Source organism: Seriola aureovittata, chromosome 10 (genome assembly GCF_021018895.1).
Source record: "Seriola aureovittata isolate HTS-2021-v1 ecotype China chromosome 10, ASM2101889v1, whole genome shotgun sequence".
In the NCBI taxonomy this organism is placed as follows: domain Eukaryota; kingdom Metazoa; phylum Chordata; class Actinopteri; order Carangiformes; family Carangidae; genus Seriola; species Seriola aureovittata.
In genome coordinates this window covers 276,126-295,515 of record NC_079373.1, presented here as the reverse complement: position 1 = coordinate 295,515, position 19,390 = coordinate 276,126, and the positions used below count along the sequence as shown (strand labels likewise).

The 19,390-nt window shown below is 42.0% G+C and overlaps 1 long non-coding RNA gene across 1 annotated transcript in view; it reads right to left on the bottom strand.

The window, feature by feature from the left end:
• Positions 1 to 2,209: 2,209 nt before the first annotated feature.
• LOC130175859 (uncharacterized) overlaps positions 2,210 to 19,390 on the bottom strand; it is a 36,225-nt gene continuing 19,044 nt past the window's right edge. Inside the window, exons 2-3 of the long non-coding RNA XR_008828789.1 lie at positions 5,594 to 5,636; positions 2,210 to 2,303 (exon numbers count right to left, since the gene is read on the bottom strand). This is a non-coding gene — a long non-coding RNA (uncharacterized LOC130175859). The remainder of the gene's footprint in view (positions 2,304 to 5,593; positions 5,637 to 19,390) is intronic.

The following is a 19,390-nucleotide window of genomic DNA, read 5'->3' as shown; positions in this document are numbered from 1 at the left end:
CCTGATTTTATAAATACGACATCATCTGACAACACATCAGTTAAAGACAAAGAGTGAGATGTAATAGCTTATTATTAGCCTACAGCAGTAAACCGTGATGAGCTAACAGCAGCTAACACCAGCTAAAAGTAGCTAACAGCAGTTAACAGCAGGTAACAGTACTTGACAACAACTAACAGCAGCCAAAAGTAGCTAACAATAGCTAGCAAAAGCTACCAGCAGCGAACAGTAGCTAACAGCAGCTGTCATTGACTGCAGGATGTCAGGCTCCTTTACAGTATCAATGTTGGTCTAAATCGGCTCAGAATTCTGTTCTCTCGTCAGCTGTGTCTGAAAACAACATGTGGTGCAAACAGGACTGAGTCCACCTTTAAGCCAGAGGGGACAGAGCTGTCACCTGAACAAAGCAGAAGGTCTCCTGGGAGTGTGAGTCCACTGGTCCACCAGGCCGAGCCCAACACAGCGTCACCAAGACCTGCTCACACAGATTGTGGGCTACACAGAGAGAGAAAGAGAGAGAGAGAGGAGAGAGAAAGACAAAGAGAGAAACCATTTCTGACATCCCATGAATAAAAAAATAAGGTCAAAACAACATTTAACAACTTTTAACACACAAACACACTCATAGAGCCTGAGGAGCAGTGGTGTTCAGTCGGTATTATCACCACTGAGGCATCATCTCTGTCACCACCATCACACTACAGGCTGGCTCATTCAGCTGAGAACACAAACACTATTGAACACTGATGTTCTTACAGTACACAATAAAACATTACATTTTTAAAAGGAGGGGTAAACATGTTATATGATGAAGATAATAATATAAAATAAAACTATTATTATCAAAGAGCATCTTTAGGGTACCACGCATATTTGTAGGTGTATATGCATTGGTATTTCAATGCATATATGCAGTTCACAGGTGAGAACAGCACCGAAATCAACCAGTTAATTCCTGTCAGGCACTTTGCATACAACTGTGCATACAACTGACAATTACTAATATATGCTCAGTTGGCAATTTATTAGACACATCCAGCTAAAACTGATGCAGTCTGATACAACAATCCTGTAGTAAATTCTCCAGCATGAAGGTTATAAGGACTTAGTAATAAAATAGTTCTCAACTGATCATTTTGATTAAAGTGTGTGGAGCTGTTGAGCTGTATTACATTATACAGAGGTGTTTCTGTTATTTAGCCTACCTTCATTGCTATAAATGGGGTAGGAAAATAAAAGAAACACCTGGACGCCACAGCAACAGCCCTTATGTAGCAGCAGTTTTGTGTCAAAGATACTGAAGAGGCCTGCTGAGTGTCTGAGTCAGTAGGTAATGATGTGTGAGGTCCACATAAGATTTCACTGAGACATGATGTGAAATGTGTCAACAGCTCACACATCAGCTGTGCCCTGACAGGCTAATCACCATTTCTCCAGAGCATCTCCAACCACAGTATAAGCCACTTTACAACACTCACACACAGCTACTACTGCTGCTACATAAGATTAAGTCAAAATATAAGAACACTTTTAATTTTAAGAGGAAAAATAATAAATATTATTATCATTAAAGAGTATAACAACTGAAATGACAACTAATCAAATATTACACTAAGTTAAATTCTCCAAATATAACAACTATTTAATGATTTATCAGTCGGCTGGCCTATCACAATTTATCAGTACAGGCATTTGTATTCCCCGATATGCGCTTATATTAATACTTTTATTAAGGAGCACTAATGCAGTGAAAATGCTTGGGTCAAGTAATATAGGCAGCTTTTAATATATTTGATCCTTTGTTTTCATAAGTTGCATATATATATATATATATATATATATATATGCAACATTACGGCCTTATCTCCTAAAACTCAATCTGTTGACACTCTTCCTTCATTCAGGTCAACATTTTATTCACTTAACAACAACACAGAACATCACACAGTGCATAAACTGGAGAAACAAGACACACATACTGTAGGCACCGACTCTGTGTGTGTATGTGTATGTGTGTGTGTGTGTGTGTGTGTGTCTGTGTCTCTGTGTGTGTGTGTGTGTGTGTGTGTGTGTGTGTGTGTGTGTGTGTGTGTGTGTGTGTGTGTGTGTGTGTGTTTGTGTTTGTGTGTTGTACCTGGACACACAGCCTGCAGAGTGATGTGGCTGACTCTCAGGGTGCTGCTTACATGTCTCTGGGTGGATCCTGAGAATAAAAGATAAAACTCCACCTCCTCTTCTTCCTCTTCCTCTTCAGCACGACACACATCATCATCGTCAAGCTGAACAGTCAACACACACTCCCCCTGAGAGGAGACACACATTCACTTGTGGAAACAGCACCTCCCTCTGCAAGACAGAAATCTATACGACATACTAATGTCATATAGGTGAAGTGTACTAACCTGAATGAAAGCTGCTAAGAATAAATCCCTGAATTGAAAGCTCTTACACAGCTACTGAATGGAGCTCATGGTGATATTGTTTTGTTTTGTTGATTGAAGGCTCTGAGGACATTAGGTGTGGTCCACTCTACACTCTACACTGAAACGGTTTGAAACAAACTGGTGACATTGGGCTGTATAAATCAAATGGGACTTCTCCCCTGGTACTGATCACAACCATCCACTGTTTTTCTGAATGTCATCAGCAGTGAAAATTGAACAGTGAGCAACAAAGAGTGAAGACTGAGCAGTAAAGAGTGACATGAAGAGTGACATAAAGAGTGAGCAGTGAACATTGAAGAGTGAGCAATGAACAGTGAAGAGTGACATAAAGAGTGACCAGTGAAAAGTGAAGAGTGAGCAGTGAAGAGTGAAGAGAGCAGTGAACATTGAAGAGTGAGCAATGAACAGTGAAGAGTGATATGAAGAGTGACCAGTGAAAAGTGAAGAGTGAGCAGTGAAGAGTGGGAAGTGAAGAAGCAGCAGTGAAGAGTGAAGAGTAAGCTGTAAACACGGAAGAGTGAGCAGTAAAGACTAAAGAGTGAACAGTGAACAGTGAAGGGTAAAGAGTGAGCAGTATAGAGTAAGCAATACAGAGTGAGCAGCAACTGTGAGAAGTGAAGAATGAACAATCAGCTGTAACAAATGACAAGTGAGTTGGTAACGGAACAGTGAGTGAGCAATGAATCAGCGGCTACAACACAAGGTCAGCGAGCGGATTTTCCAAGCAACAGGAGTCACAGCAGAGTTAGCGTGGAACAGCTAACTCTGTGAGGAGAACAAAGGAGATAACAGCGGAAGTCACACAGTCAGACAGGACTTTTCTCCACCAGGAAACCTCCCAACTCACTGGACTTAACAACAACACTGGAAAGGACCTCTTTGTTTTGTTCCAAGGACTGGGTAACGTTAACTGACTGGGCCTAACCTCTCCCAGCACAGCATAGCACAGCTAAGCAGCAGAAGTCTTAACTTGTACCTGTTGATTAAGGTCTTTTTGTTGATATGTTTGCTGAGGTTGTGGTTAGTCAAACAGTTAGACGTGTATTTGTATGTTCACACACATACCTGTAGTACGTCTCAGTTCTAGAACCTGCATGCAGCTAGCCTCCTCCCTCTAACCTGGTACCTTTAGATTACATGAGCTAGGCTACCAACCTGTGCAGTTAAAATCTCCACTTTGTTTTCATGAAGTCTCAGGTGGTGAGCTCTGTTACACCAGTGATCAGCCTCTCTGTGACTTAAAGCTGAATTCACCTGAGGGTTGTTGTCAGACACTTGAGCAAGAATGACATCAAAGCTGGCCAGTATCATGTTAACCAGCAGTCATTACCAACAGCTGTCCTGAATGGGCAGCTTACATTGTAGTTACCCTGAAACACTAAGTCAGTGTGTTAACACTCATCCACTCTGAGGTGACTTTGGCAGCTCTGTTTTTAGGTGAGAAAGATGACACTGAACACCTTTATGTGGACATGTTCTCGTTAATATATAGAAAACTGATCTAAAGTCACTGCACACCAACACAGGTGTAGCAGTATAACAGTGAACAAAGAAACTCACACCTTCCCTCCCCCACACACTAGGTGGTCTTAGTGGCTATTTTGAGTAGTTTCTTTGTTTACTGCCATCTTGTGTAGTCTTCTTTGTTCAGGTCATCTGGTCACAGCAACCAATTTATATCGGCCATCTTGCCTTTTTCTGTGTCCTCACAGACACACCCCCATACACACACACACACACACACACACACACAAATACATGTATATACTAGATTAGACATTGTGTTTTTACTTTGTTCCATTGTAAATAAATGTCTTTAAGTATAACTACTGGTGTGTTTAATGTTGCACAAGTGTGAATGTTGCCAACCTCTACTCAGTAGAATTCCAATCCTTCAACTTTAACTTACCGTTGATATGGTTGTTTGGTTTTAGTTATTAAGATAATTATTAATCAGAGTTCCAGATTAATATTAATAATTTGAGACTTACAAACAATATTGGCTATTTTGCGTCTTAGTTTAGGCTGGTGCCCCAAAGACTTTAATCCGTTTTAAAGTTATTATTTAATATCAATATTTTTTGATAATAATTTAATTCACTAGTTCTCAAGGTATCCGATTACAAATCACATGAAAACACTTTCAGACTGGTCAATGTAGGTATTTAGTATCCGATTCGGATCATCAGGGACAAGTTCTAGACGACCAAAAGCCAGTATGTAAATGGTGTCACATTAGGAAACAGCTCAGACTGATCTCAAATGTTTTCAAATTAACATTTTCAAAAGTCACCATATTGTCACCATGTCACCTGCTGTACACCGATTAAATGGAGGTGTGTCAAACAGAAAGATAAGATCATTATTACTATTATTATTATTCTTCGATTATTAGGATTAATGATGGTGGTCATTTTGTAGCCAGAGACCTTGGATGTATTATATAAGTATCATCTCTGCACTCTAGTTACTACACAACAGACTCACTAACTTATATAGAGGATGTGTGTTCATAGACTACACATCTCTCTAAATGCTGTTTTTAATTCAGGGTGTTTCATTACCTCAGAAAACTCCAACACAGAGGCGATGCAGCTGTTACACAGCACAACAACCACAGAGGCTAACTGAGGCTAATTGAGGCTATCTGAGGTTAACAAAGGCTATTGGAAGCTATCAGGCTGACTGAGGCTAACAAAGGCTAGGTGAGGCTAACTGAGGCTAACAACGGCTAGGTGAGCCTAACCAAGGCTAACTGTGGCTATCTGATGCTAACAGAGGCTATATGAGGCTAACTGAAGCTAACTGAGGCTAACAGAGGCTAACCTTCTGGTCACAAGCAGTAGCTCATAGACTTACTTGAGACCTTTCATGGAAATACATTCAGAGATAAATAACAGCTTAGTCACTATTAGAGTATGGCTTATTAGTTGTGTAGCAGTTTAGCTTTAATATCTGACAACAGCTGCTGGAGGACTCAGTATAAAGACACCAGACACATCTGCTGTGTCAAGACCAACACTAAAGAATCCACGTGAGGTTCTGTTTGTCTTTAGAAAGGTTAATCACACACAAGGCAGCAGGGCAGCTACATTTCACCAACTACAGCTGCACTGAGGTAACATCATGCTACAGTGTTAGATACTCACATAGAGAGGAGCCTTTGGGGTTTCAGTCTCATGGTGCTGGATTCTAAAAGGAAACACAGGAGACAGAGACGTGAGCATCGGCTCTACAGGAGAAAACAAGTCACAACAGAAACTTGTGATGACATTAAATAAGATGAGGCGACCGAATGAGCAAATAAGGAAGAATTAACAGGACCCCGATACAATTAATCCAATAACCCAATCAATCCTATTAATAGACACTTTAATACAAAGCATAAACAGACAAAAAACAGTTTGAATCTGCAATAGCACGTTTGACAGGTGAAAGCATCCAAACCTTCCTGATAGTTTGGTATGCCTGTTTCCACACACTCTCTGAACACCTGAAACAATCACAGGGAGCCTGTAATACAGGTTCCTAATGCAGGGCCATTCAGCTGTCAGATACATCTGCATGTTAACTGGTGTCAGAGATGGGTGTGTGCTGTTCTGTATCTGATTGGACTGGCAGGTTACGAGACTATAGCAGTCTACGCCTAAGAATCTGTATGGTTAAAATCTCCACTTTGTTTTCATGAAGTCTCAGGTGGTGAGCTCTGTTACACCAGTGATCAGCCTCTCTGTGACTTAAAGCTGAATTCACCTGAGGGTTGTTGTCAGACACTTGAGCAAGAATGACATCAAAGCTGGCCAGTATCATGTTAACCAGCAGTCATTACCAACAGCTGTCCTGAATGGGCAGCTTACATTGTAGTTACCCTGAAACACTAAGTCAGTGTGTTAACACTCATCCACTCTGAGGTGACTTTGGCAGCTCTGTTTTTAGGTGAGAAAGATGACACTGAACACCTTCATGTGGACATGTTCTCATTAATATATAGAAAAACTGATCTTAAGTCCCTGCACACCAACACAGGTGTAGAGGTAGGTATCAGGTAGAGACATGTAGGGACACCTCTGGCTTTTATGGTAAATTGTTGCCTTTACTCATATATGTGGCAGCAGTGTGTAAATCCTGCAGATCCAAGTCAGGAGTTTCAGTTGATGTTAACATAAAACATCAGAATGTGATCTCAGTGACTTTGGTTGTTTGTAGAGTTTTGGAGCTCAGGTCAGAGATCTGTCATCTCTTTATATCTCGTTTTCTCTGTCAGGGATGTCAGTGAACTCTTGTTCTGACTCTGGTACTGGACATTCTTCTGAAGAGGAGGAGTGGGAGCCACACAGCATGCTAGGTCCAGGTTTCCCCTGGACAAGGAGCAGAACAAATGTCAGGAGCGGTCTGATAGAGATCTCCGTCCCTCTCAGGTGAGCCGGGTTCAGGTGTGATCAGGACACTGCAGTCAGCAGAGACATTGACTGGCTTTGTGTTATAATGACAGACATGCAAGACGGACACAGATCTGGGGTCAGCACCAAACATCTGCAGTGATGTACTTGATCCATTCATGACCAGCAAACAGGAAGTGAGAGGAAAACAGAGGAGCCTCACAAGTCATCCTCCGCTCACATAAGAAGACAAGTCTTCCTCACAGCGAGCACACACACAGACACAGACACAGACACACACACACACACACACACACACACACACACACACACACACACACACACACACACACACACACACACACACACACACACACACAGTCTGATTGTTCCTGACAGACAGACACACAGCTGTTCAAGCTGCTCATACATGAGTGTGAGGGAGGTTCACATCCCGTCTGCATGGTGAACTTAAACAGGTCTGGTGGAGACTGTAGAGACACACATCATTCTGTCTGATGACAGTTACTTATTGTCATACACTCCGTCACAGATGTCCACACACATACCTCAGTGGTCTCAATGTGAACATCTCCTGTAAACATTCTGTAAACCACCTGTAAACCACTGGTGAAACAGTTGTAAAACAGCTGTAAAACACACAAGGAAACAGCTGTATCTAACGTCTGCTCTTCAGTTTAAACTCTGTGTTTTACTGAATCTCAGAGTCTCATCCTAACCTACCAGTTAAACATCTCTGAATAAAAATACTCAGCAGCTGATTGGATGAACCATCTCTCTGTCATATAACATAGAAGGAGAGGACAGAAGAGCAGCAGTCTGAGGAGCTTTCAAAGATAGTTAGCGTGTAGATGAAACTGCAAGTAGCTCTCCCTCAGAGGATCCTCATTAGTCCCAACCACTGTGGTGCACCTATGAGCGAATTCCAGCTGCCTCTCAAGGTTAGTCTCTTTCTGGAGGTAAAACAAGAGCTTCACTTTAAGTGGTCTGCTCCACTTAGACAGAACCTAACCTGAGTCCACCTGGAACTCCACCTGGGCCTCCACCTGGATCTTCAGTTGTTTATTGTGATTCAGATTTGATCTACAGTAGCTACAACTTATTTATTACATTATTATTACATTAATTATTAGTTATAACAGTTCATCCTGTGGGAATGTGAATGTGATAATGATGATGATGATGACGATGATGCTAAAGGAATAGTCAGTGAACCTACAGTCAAGAAGCTTCATCTTCTGGGGAGCATGACTGTACGACATGGGCTCTTAGTCTGTAGTCTGACTGAGCCTGAGAGAGACAGGATTAATAGTAGGACCGTTGTTTTCTGTAGAATCTGTGCAACAGAAACTTCATCATCTCTAATAACAGGCTGCCTTCAGTTGGCGTGTGGCCTCCACTGTCATGTGATTAATGACACCCAACATGGTCATGTCATATTTCCCACCTCTGTGTGCTGACTAAAGAGAGGAGGATTCTCCACCACAGGACACACTGTTCTCCACACTACAGGAGCCTGAGCGCTACTGACTCCTCACCTGAACAACAACATTTGTGACTGATGACAGAGACCTTTCTGATAGTGCAGGTAAACTGGTGAGGACTTGAAGATGACCCTCCTGTCCCACTGTCTGTAGAGACAACCCCTGATAAATCAGTGGCCTCATCAGATGAATGAATGCTGTGTCATCAGAAATCAGAGACCAGTCATGCATGAAGGATCAGAGTGTGACTATGATGCGAGTCAGATGTAGAGGCCTTCAATCTCACTGTAGACAGCAGAAACAGCTTCATCACCTCTGCTTCGCTACAGTAAAGACAAGCTGAGATACTTCATCATGTCTTTTTATAAATCAGCTACAGCTGGTCTAAATATAGGAGGTTCAGCAGAGAGGTGGAAACTACAGCAGAGACATGTGTCATCACACTGCAGTCACCTTGTCAGTCCAGACCTACAGCCGTAGCTCATTTTAAAACATTTACACAGATGCTGGACTCTGATTCGTTTCTGCTCTGTCATCACCTGCAGATCCAGATCAACACTGATTCTCTGATGATGTATCCTCTTCCTCTGAGCTCCTCTGTTTCCAGAAACGATTAAAACACACACACACACTTTCCTTCATCACCATGAACATACACACTGCAGTTTATTTAGACACCTCACATACACATTAATCTGGGTCATTAGCATAGTCTCAACTGCTCCGTGACTTCAGCTTCAACCAGCTGAACTCTGCTGGAGGCCTTTCCGCACATGGAGACAGAGGACGTCTAAACTGAGGGACTGAGCAGACTGACTGATAACAACACTTCAGACGATAACAGGAGATCCAGATAGTATGAAGAGACTGGACCTTAGGAAGAGGACAGGAGGAGGAGGAGGAGGTTTTGTTTTGGTTTTATGGACCACAGCTTCACTCTCTCCACACTCATCAGTATTGTTTCCAGAAGCAGCTGTTATCAGCCTCTGTCCTCTACCTGCTGCTGCCGACAGTCAGAGAGCAGCTGGTGAACATAGTGCAGCATTGAGCAGCTAAAGAGGACCAAACACGGATCTAAAAGAAAGAGAGGGAACACTGGACTGAGATTCATCAGGTGACAAAGACACCACTCCACATGGATCACCATGATAATCTCCAACAGCTGGATGTGGAGATAAACAGATTTTTGATCACAGGTTCAATATGTCAACTACAAAGATGATAATATGTCAGTGTTCTCAAACTTAACTGAAGGAAAACACCCGGTCAGATGTGGTGTTAATGAAAACATATGCAACACTGATGTCATGGTCTGACTTTTAAAGGCACATTAATAAACGTCTATTTATAATTACAACATTAATACATAATAGATATAATTAATAAACTCCATATGGACTGAGTGAGGTATCCCAGCAGCGTGATGGTTGACACAGGAGCTCTGCTGCACAATGAATTTGTGATTCAACTGTTTCTATCCAAACAAGGAAAACAATCAGATTAATTACTTTAGTATAAATAATAAAATACAATATTATTAGTGTAATAATTCTGTTATGTGATATTTTGTTTAAATTACATTTACTGAAGAAAAACAAAATAAAACTTTATAACCTACATTTCACAGATCTACAAAATAAAAGTCAAGGTTACATCATGGACAGAGCTCATTTAACAATGCTGTTTATATTTATGTTCATTTCAGACAAAACATACAGCTCTAGTCTAACATGAGGTCACGGCCCCAACGCCTCGCCCCCACACCTCGCCCCCACACCTTCCCAGCCCTTTCTCCTATCCCAACTGATCATCACTTGATCACTCACAGATAACAGATCAAATAATAACCCGAAATAATGACTCAGAATCTTAATTCAAATCATGAGTCAGATGAATTTAAATCAAATAAATAAGTGATCAAATCGGTGAAAATATACTTTACAATAAACAGAGGAGAAGGCTCAGAGACTGCTGTGGATGAAGGAGTCAGGTTACACTCTCAGCAGTAACAACATTTACTCACTGTGCTCATAAAGGAACATTTCCACGTTTGTTCCTGTCTTAGAGATCACTGGTATAGACACATTACAGTGATATGGATGCTGTAAACAGTTCAATGGAAATGTGACTGAGATTTATAAAACAGAGCCATATGTGCACAGCGTTTTACTGTGCATCTGTCTTTGTGTGCATGCAGTTTCATTCATCTGGAATAAAAGTGTGTTTTAACACCAAAGTACGTGTGTGTAGATGGAGTGTAAGACACACACACAGCTGCACATCTGAGAACACACAGCCACTGAGGTAGACACAAAAGCTACTGAGCCACACACACATGATTGTGGTGAGAGGAGCTGTGCCTCCACAACTTGTTGTAATTATGTGTTATACAAGCGATGCTGACTCTGAACACAGACTAACTCAGCTGGTCAGAAGGTATGTCTGGTATGGAAGGAATGAGACAGAGAGGGAAACAGGGGGAGGAGAGGGAAGAGAGGGAGGAGGGGGAGGCGAGCAGCCACTGTCCTCTGCTGCACAGAGCTGCTGCACACAGATCAGCAGATTCACTCTCTTCCAGCAGCTGTACAATGAAGTGGCAGCAGCTCTGGCTTTATCACAACAAGCTTCTGCAGCTCCAGATGACGCTGCTAATTCCTACAAACCTAACCCTCACAGATCTGTGGGTCTCTGCTGTTCCAGCTGTGTAGACAGGAGTCTGAAAATAGACAGTCACATACAGACCAACTTCCTGTTCAACAGGAAGTGTGAGCTATGAAACTGAAAGTATCAGAGACTCAGGTTTGACATCTGAGGATCACACAGAGACCAATTCTCTGTTCATATCAACAACCAGAGAGAATCACATCACCAACAGACACAGGAAGAAAACTCCACCACACAGTCATCAACAACAACGTCAGTTACTGTCCATGACGAAGACACTGCGGGTTCACATTACAGCAGAAAACATTATACTCCAGTGCTGTTCTTGAAAACAGTCTGATAAATTCATTCAGCGAATCAGTGCACAGTATTCAGGTCAGGTGATGTTAAGCTGGAGATGTGCTGTCTGGAGGGAATTTCTGCATAACATAATGTTCTTTAAAGATTGAAGAGTCTGTGATATTTCTCCTTCAGGACATTAAAAGGAGAGGGCTGAGACTTCCTCTGTAAAGTCAGAAAAAGTTTGTCTGACATCTGCAGTACCGAGGAGAACAAAGATCAACTGAATGTTTTATCCCACAGTGGATGGTTTAACAGGTTTCCAGTCCTCCCCACTCCTTTTTAAAATGTTAAACTGCAGCATGTTATGGTTATAATCAATCAATAACCCCGCCCCCTACGATCTCATCGTCCATCGAGATGTTTCACTGTAGACATCAGCAGACATCACCTGACCACACCACATAGTAATGTGGAGCCAGCTGATACAGCAGCAAAGAGCAGGTTCATCCCACCAGGTCATCAAAGTTCAGAGAGGCAATCAATAATGAGTAGTTAACAGGAGGAAGCATCAACACAAACAACAGAGTCAGTGAAAATAGGTTTCTACATGTAGCTCAGACTGGTGTCAGACCGACAGACAGACTACACTTCCCATCAAGCTGTCTCACTCTCTCAACATGTTTCTGTAACCTGTCCTCAGTGGTAACACATCACCTTCACTCTGTAAGATTAACTATTGCGACATAGCTAACATTAGCATGAACAACTGTTCACTTTACAGTCTTAGGGAGAGTTTCAGCCATTGTTTATAAGACAAGAGGTTATCATAGGTCCTCTGAGCAGGACTCTACAGTGACAAGACTGACCAGGCTGGGACTAGCTGGTTAGCAAGCGTTAACATCGGTGTTTGTTTCCATCTCTGGAGACAGCTGTTGGTGAGTAAAGGAATGAGGTTTGATGCTGAACTCACAACAAGTAAACAGCTCTTAATGCTAACGTGAGCTATGTAGCAATAGCAAATCTTACTTGCAGCTCCTTTAACAACCACCTTCATTTTATCTGCACTATCACTGTGTCTCACTGAATCATCATCAGAGTTCCGTCTGTGAGTCAGGATCATCACTGACACGTCCCAGTGGACCGAGAACAACTGATCTGACTGACTGGGAGCACTGTCTTTCACATTTATGTGGTGACTCAGGCAGCAGCTAACAACCACTCATCGCTACACAATAATTACTGAGTCACGACAGACAGATCCTCTGTTCGGCCTCATTAGGATCAGCTCCTGACTGATGATGATGCTCCACCAAACCCAGATCCCATGATGTCAGCTCTGTGGACTTTCATTAAAAGATTTTGTTTCCATTATGTGAATGATTCAGAGTTGAAAGACTGACAGAATTTTAAAAATGATGCAAAATGAGAAAGTCTAACACAACCTCTGTGTAACACAGCATTAAAAACACTTCTGCTGCCAGTGAGGCACCATTCTACTACACAATTCTATATCACCGTTATATATAACATTCTATATCACCATTCTACATAACACTTTAGATGACCTTCTATGCTACCATTCTATGTTCTCCATTCTACATCCATTATAAAGATTCTACATACTGTTCTATATCACCATTCTACATAAAATTCAATATCACATCCTATATCACCATTCCACATTTCATTCTACACAACACTATATGCCACCATTCTATATCACCATTCTACATATATTTCCATATCACCATTCTACATACCATTTTATATCACCATTCTACATAACATTCTTCTAGAATGGTTGAATGTACCATGGACGACATTAACTTCTTTATGTACACTGTAATACCAGCAAGAACTGTACACTGCTTTCCAAACAACAAACCCTGGATCACCAGTAACATCAAGACCCTCCTCAACCAGAAAAAGGAGGCTCTCAGGGATGGAGAGGGAATAGCTCAGGTGTGAGCAACATGACCTGAAGAGGAGATTAAAGCAGGCGAAGGAGGACTACAAAAAGAAAGTAGAGAGGAAGTTCAGCACAACAACACCAGAGAGGAGTGGAAGGGGATGAGGACCATCACTGGCTATAAAGAGAAAAACAGCCAGGAAACATCAGGTGATGTGGACGAGTTCAACCTGTTCTACAGGTTTGACACAGCCTCACCTGTTCTCTCTCCCACTGCTTCACAACCTGACCCTGCAGCTGCAACTCCCTCTATACTGGGGTCAAGTCTCCTGTCCTTTACAGTGGAGGAGGTGATGGTGGAACTCAAGACGCTACGTCCTGGAAAGGCAACAGGCCCAGATGGTGTGTGTTCGAGGCTGTTAAAGGACTGTGCAGCCCAGCTGGCTGAGCCTCTCCAGAGGATCTTTAACTTAACCCATCAAACAGGGAGGGTCCCGGTCCTGTGGAAAACATCATGTCTTGTTCCGGTACCTAAAATAGGACGACCAGCTGAGATAAATGAGGACAGACCGGTGGCCCTCACATCACACATCGTGAAGACCCTGGAGCAGCTGCTTCTCCACCTTCTGAGGCCACAGGTTGAACATGCACTAGACCCTCTACAGTTCGCTTACAAAGAACATATTGGAGTGGATGATGCCATCCTTTACATGCTCCACCGGGCCCATTCTTACTTGGATGAGCCAGGTAGTTACATGAGGATTATGTTCTTTGATTTCTCAAGTGCATTTTAACACCACCCAACCCCTCATTCTTAAAGACAAGCTGGAAGGGATGGGGGTGGATCCCTGCTTTATGTCCTGGATTGTGGATTACCTGACAAGACGACCACAGTAGGCTGGGTAACTGTGTCTCAGGGACAGTGATGAGCAGCACTGGGGCTCCACAGGGGACTGTTCTGGCTCTATTCCTTTTCACCCTGTGTAAGGCAGACTTTAAATACAACTCTGAGTCCTGCCACATCCAGAAATACTCAGATGACACAGCTATTGTGGTGTATATCAGGAATGGGCAGGAACAGGAGTACAGGGATCTGACGATGGCCTTCAGCGAATGGAGCGACAAGAACTGCTTCCTTCTGAACACCTCCAAGACCAAGGAGATGGTCATGGACTTTTGGAGGTCTAGGCCCACCCTTCAGCCAGTCAACATTCAAGGGAAGGACATTGAGGTAGTGCACACTTATAAATACCTAGGTGTGCACTGGTCTGGTCCCTGAACACAGATGCCATCTACCAGAAGGGGCAGAGCTGGCTCTTTTTCCTCAGGAGGTGAAATAGTGCACGTTTTATCAGTCAGTGGTGGCCAGTGTACTCTTTTATGCTGCAGTCTTCTGGGGCAGCAGCATGTCTGACATGAACACAAAGAGACAGGACAAGCTGGTAAAAAAGGCTGGGTCTGTGCTTGGCAGGAGTCTGGACTCACTCAGGACTGTTGTGGAGAGACGCATGCAATGTAAGATGGAGGCCATCTTGGACAATACCAACCATCCTCTCCACAACATTCTGGCAGGACAGAGAAGCAGCTACAGCTGCAGCAAACATCTCATCTCAGCTGCAGAACAGAGAGGTTGAGGAGATCATTTGTTCCCACTCCCATCAGGCTGTACAACACCTCAGCCGAAGGAAGTGGACTAATCTAATTATTATTGTTTATTTATTATCAACTGTTATTATTATTATTATCAACAATGAGCTAATGAACACATGGATTTCCCCTTGGGGATAAATAATCTATCTATCTATCTATCTATATACCATTCAATATCACATTCTATATCTGTCACGCGGTGAGGTCAAGTTGGGGTTTTGTCCTGTCCCCATGTCTTGTCATTTCCTGTTTTATTTTGAAAAGTAACTCTCCTCTCGTTTCAGGTCACTTGCCCTTCCTCATGTGTCACTTGTCGGAGTGTCTTCCCTGATTCCTGATTGTGTCCACCTGTTTCCCATTGCCCTCATGTGTCTTATAGTCTGCGTTTCCCTTTGTCTTGTGCCAGAGTGTCTCGTTCCAGTCGTGCACCCCAGCCACACAGTTCTTCTGATTCACAGTTCTTGCCTTGCCTTGTCTCTGCCTTTTCGTATTTATTCTTTACCTCCATGCAAGTGATTTTTTGTTTGTATTTTCATAGTATAGAGTTTTCTGTTTGTCAAGTTTATAGCCGTTTTTGTAGCCTCCTTGTGGAGTGATTTTCTGTTGGTATATTCCTTTTTGTTTCAGCAGTTTTGTCCCTCCATTTGGAGTGGTTTTTGTTTACTAGATTTTTTCCCTGATAGTTTTAGTCTTGTCTAGATAGCATAATTTTCATAGCTGGTTTTATTTGTCACTCTCTCCCAGGGTTGGAATATTTAAATAAAGTCAGCCTAATTGTCACTGTCATCTGAGTCCTCTTTATAGTCCAGGCCTGACAATATCACCAATTTACACACATTCTAATTCACCATTCTACATAACATTCTATATCACCATTCTGTTCACACATGCAACCACAAATCTGTTCACACGGTTCACACAGACTGACTTTATAGATTCAGTTCACAGAGACTCAGTTCACATAGATTCAGTTCACAGATTAAAAATAATTAGTTTATTTCCTATTTTTAAATTACCTTTTCTTAGCTGTTATTTTCCAGGATGTGTCCCAGATGTGATCAAATGTACTGTAAAAAAACGGCAAATAAGAACCATTCGTTATAAGACGCAGGCTATTTTTTGGGGGTCTCGCGTTGGCAAAAACGTTTTTTTATTAACGATTGGTTGGTTTAAATGTACCAGTAGCTATTCGTTTACAAACAAGTTTATACAAGTTATTCCAAAGCAATTTCAATTTTCTTTTTTTAAACACAATCAAAACACACATATTACATCTGAAACAGTGTGTAGGCTTAATGGTAGACCATACAATATGTTTTGCTTAAATGAACCCCAAATATATTAACTCATAATAGTTAAGCCTGGGCTAAGAGTCTCAATTAAACGTCTTAAAAGAAGAAGGCAACTTTGCATATTTAATGATGTGTGGCTGTTTGATTTCTCGATTCCCCAAAGCTCTTTATCAGAGCTGTCACTGGGTGCAAAGATTGCGTCCAAGTCGCTATAGGGCTCACCAAGCACACTGTCCTCGCACTCTGTAGCAGTCCTAGTCCCAGAGTTAAACAGAGCATCATCCTCTCTTCCATCCAGTCAACTTGAAATGGAGGTCGTCAGGACTGCTCGCAGAACAAGCTCCGTGGGAATATCTTCCCAACTGTCTTTGATTTAAAAGAGTGATCACCTGAAAGCCAGTCCACCACCTTCTGCCTAACCTGGTTTTTAAAAAGCTTGTTCACTCCAACGTCCAGAGGCTGCAAAATTCCAGGAATGAGGGCCACGTCTGTTTTCAAAGCTTTCAGCTGTTCATGCACAGAGATGTGTAAATGACTACTGAATGCATCCATCACCAGCGTTGCCTTTTTCTTTAAAAGTGCACCTGGCCCTCTGCCCCATACTGTTTTAATCCAGTTGATCATGGCCCTCTCCTCCATCCAGCCCTTTTCATGCACTAGTATGGAGACACCGGCTGGTATGCACTCTTTGAGGAATGTTTCCCTTTGGAAGATGACCAGTGGCTGCAGTTTTGTGCTATCTGCACAACATGACAGGACTATGGTGAAATGAGATTTCTCATGTCCTGGCGTTTTTAGTTTGTACCATTTTCTCTCCTGTTTCATTAACAGCGCGATCAGGCGGCATATCAAAGCACATGGGAACCTCATCCATGCTCCCTATCTATCCAAGTTCATAGGAATTCTTCTGACAAAAGTGACATTCCCTTTCTCTTCACAAATCTATCACACTAGCTAGTGCAGCCAGTGAAATTAGCCTGTGGCGACGCGTGCAAGCTCTAGTGGCTTTATATGCTGGGTCTACATTGGATCCAACCCATAGACCTATAAATAAATAAATAAATAAATAAAGCCATATCAAGATCCAACTTTTCTCTGAATTTTACTGGTGTATAGGACGCACAGGTTTATATTACACTCCAATTTTTAAGTGAAAAAAAGAGTATTAAAAGTGTGTCTTATTTACCAATTTTTACAGTAAATTGAACTTAAACTTTATTGTTGTGTGGACGTAAATTACACAGTGATGTTGACCAGTGCAGCAGGAATATAAAGAGAGTGTGGAGCAGAGAGAGCAAGCGGCAGCCTCTGATTTCACAGCTGTCAGACTGAGTTAGCTATCAGACAAAGGAGACATAATCTCTCTCTGTCTGTCTCTGTCCCTCACTGCACCACGTGGTTTTTTTCCACCACCTCAGTGAAGTACAGTCACACTGGGCTGGAACTGATCACACTGCTAATTACTGCATTAAACAACAGCAGAACAGAGCCGTTCTATTAGTTCACCTGTGACCCATCCACATTTCTGCTGTGATGATAATCAGTTAGTAAATGAGCCTTGTGCTGTAATTACCAGTGTGATCAGTTCCAGTCCAGTGTGACTGTACTTCACTGAGGTGTTGGACAAAAACCACATGAGCAGACCGACAAACTGCAACAAAGATAATAACACATTATCGGTCCAAATAAAATCACACACAGCCGAGCCCTAAACGCCACATGGGTCTGTTCATTCACAGCAACTCTAGTGTCTTTGACATGGTTACGATAACATATGGCAGCTGTAGCTTCAACCGTTTTCTTGTAAGTGGTGTTACATCCAAAAAGCTTCCCCACATTACTCCTGAATGGCTGGGCAGAGCTTCACTGGAGGACGTAGACTCCTGCAGGAACAAGTCCTAACACCTAGACATTAGTTAGGATGTCAGCACCTCTGGTTAGATAACTGACATAAGGTCTGTGGTTAAGACAAGCTTGAGACATATTCTACAACATAAAACACATCAGTAAATACAGTAAATAGTAAGTATCATAAACTGTTGTTTATTTTCTGCAATAATCTAAAGGACAATGGAAAGCTCCCATTGGATTTTAGTGGAAGGAACCAGGGTGACAGTAACTTTAGGACATCCATGCTACACTCTGACAATACATAATGATTTAATCTATTCATGTTGATGTTGTCCATAAATGACAACGTAAAGTAAAATTAAAACCTTGACGAAGACTATTGGTTGTTATGGCAACAGTCAAAGCCGTGGTCAGGTGACTCCTGAGGTGCTAACATAGTGGTTACCTGATGAAGACTGATTGTGAGTGGTGCTGCCTCACTGTGTACCATAACAATGTCCACACATTTAGATCTTTACATGAAATGTTGGTGCTCTGACAGCTCGGGTTGTCCCGATACTAAAATTTCAAACTCGATACCGATACCCAGGAAAATATTCAATACCATTTTCGATACCACAGGGAGAAAAAAAATATCCTAACCCTAATCCTTTAAATAAAGATCATAACAATACAAACATCAATGACAACACTATTTTTTAGGTTGTCTGAAGTAGTGCAAAAAGAAAAAAAAACAGTAAACTTACTGTAAGGTGTGTGTGTGTGTGTGTGTGTGTGTGTGTGTGTGTGTGTGTGTGTATATATATATATATACGTACATACAAACATACGAAAAATGTATTCAGCCCTGTTTATTTTCTGTGCTTGTGGTGACTTGGCACCATATTTTCGTTGCTGATCAAATAGAGTTGGTAGGGTAGGCTGCTGCTGTTTCTGTCTAGTTGCTGGTCGACTTTTCTCAGCTTCAATCTGGGACCTTAGAAGAAATATAACACTTTTCAGACACAAATAATTGTGTTATGTTAAATTAACACTGTCTAATAATGTTACAGAGGGGCAGGACTGATAAAGTTGCCTAGCTCCCACCTTGACATTGGTCGTTTTATTATTAGCCATAGCCGCTAGCTTAATGATAACTTAACAGACGGCTAATGTGGCTATCAGCTAAATCCTCTTCAGAATCAGCAGCTACGACACAAGGCCAGCTGATTTTCCAAGCAACAGGAGTCGTAGCAGAGTTAGCATGGAACAGCTAACTCTGTGAGGAGAACAAAGGAGATAACAGCAAGCAACACAGCCAGACAGGACTTTACTCCACCAGGAAGCCTCACAAATCACTGGACTTTACAAAACACTGGAAAGGACCTCTTTGCTTGTTCTAAGGACTGGGTATTTTAACTGACTGGGCCTAACC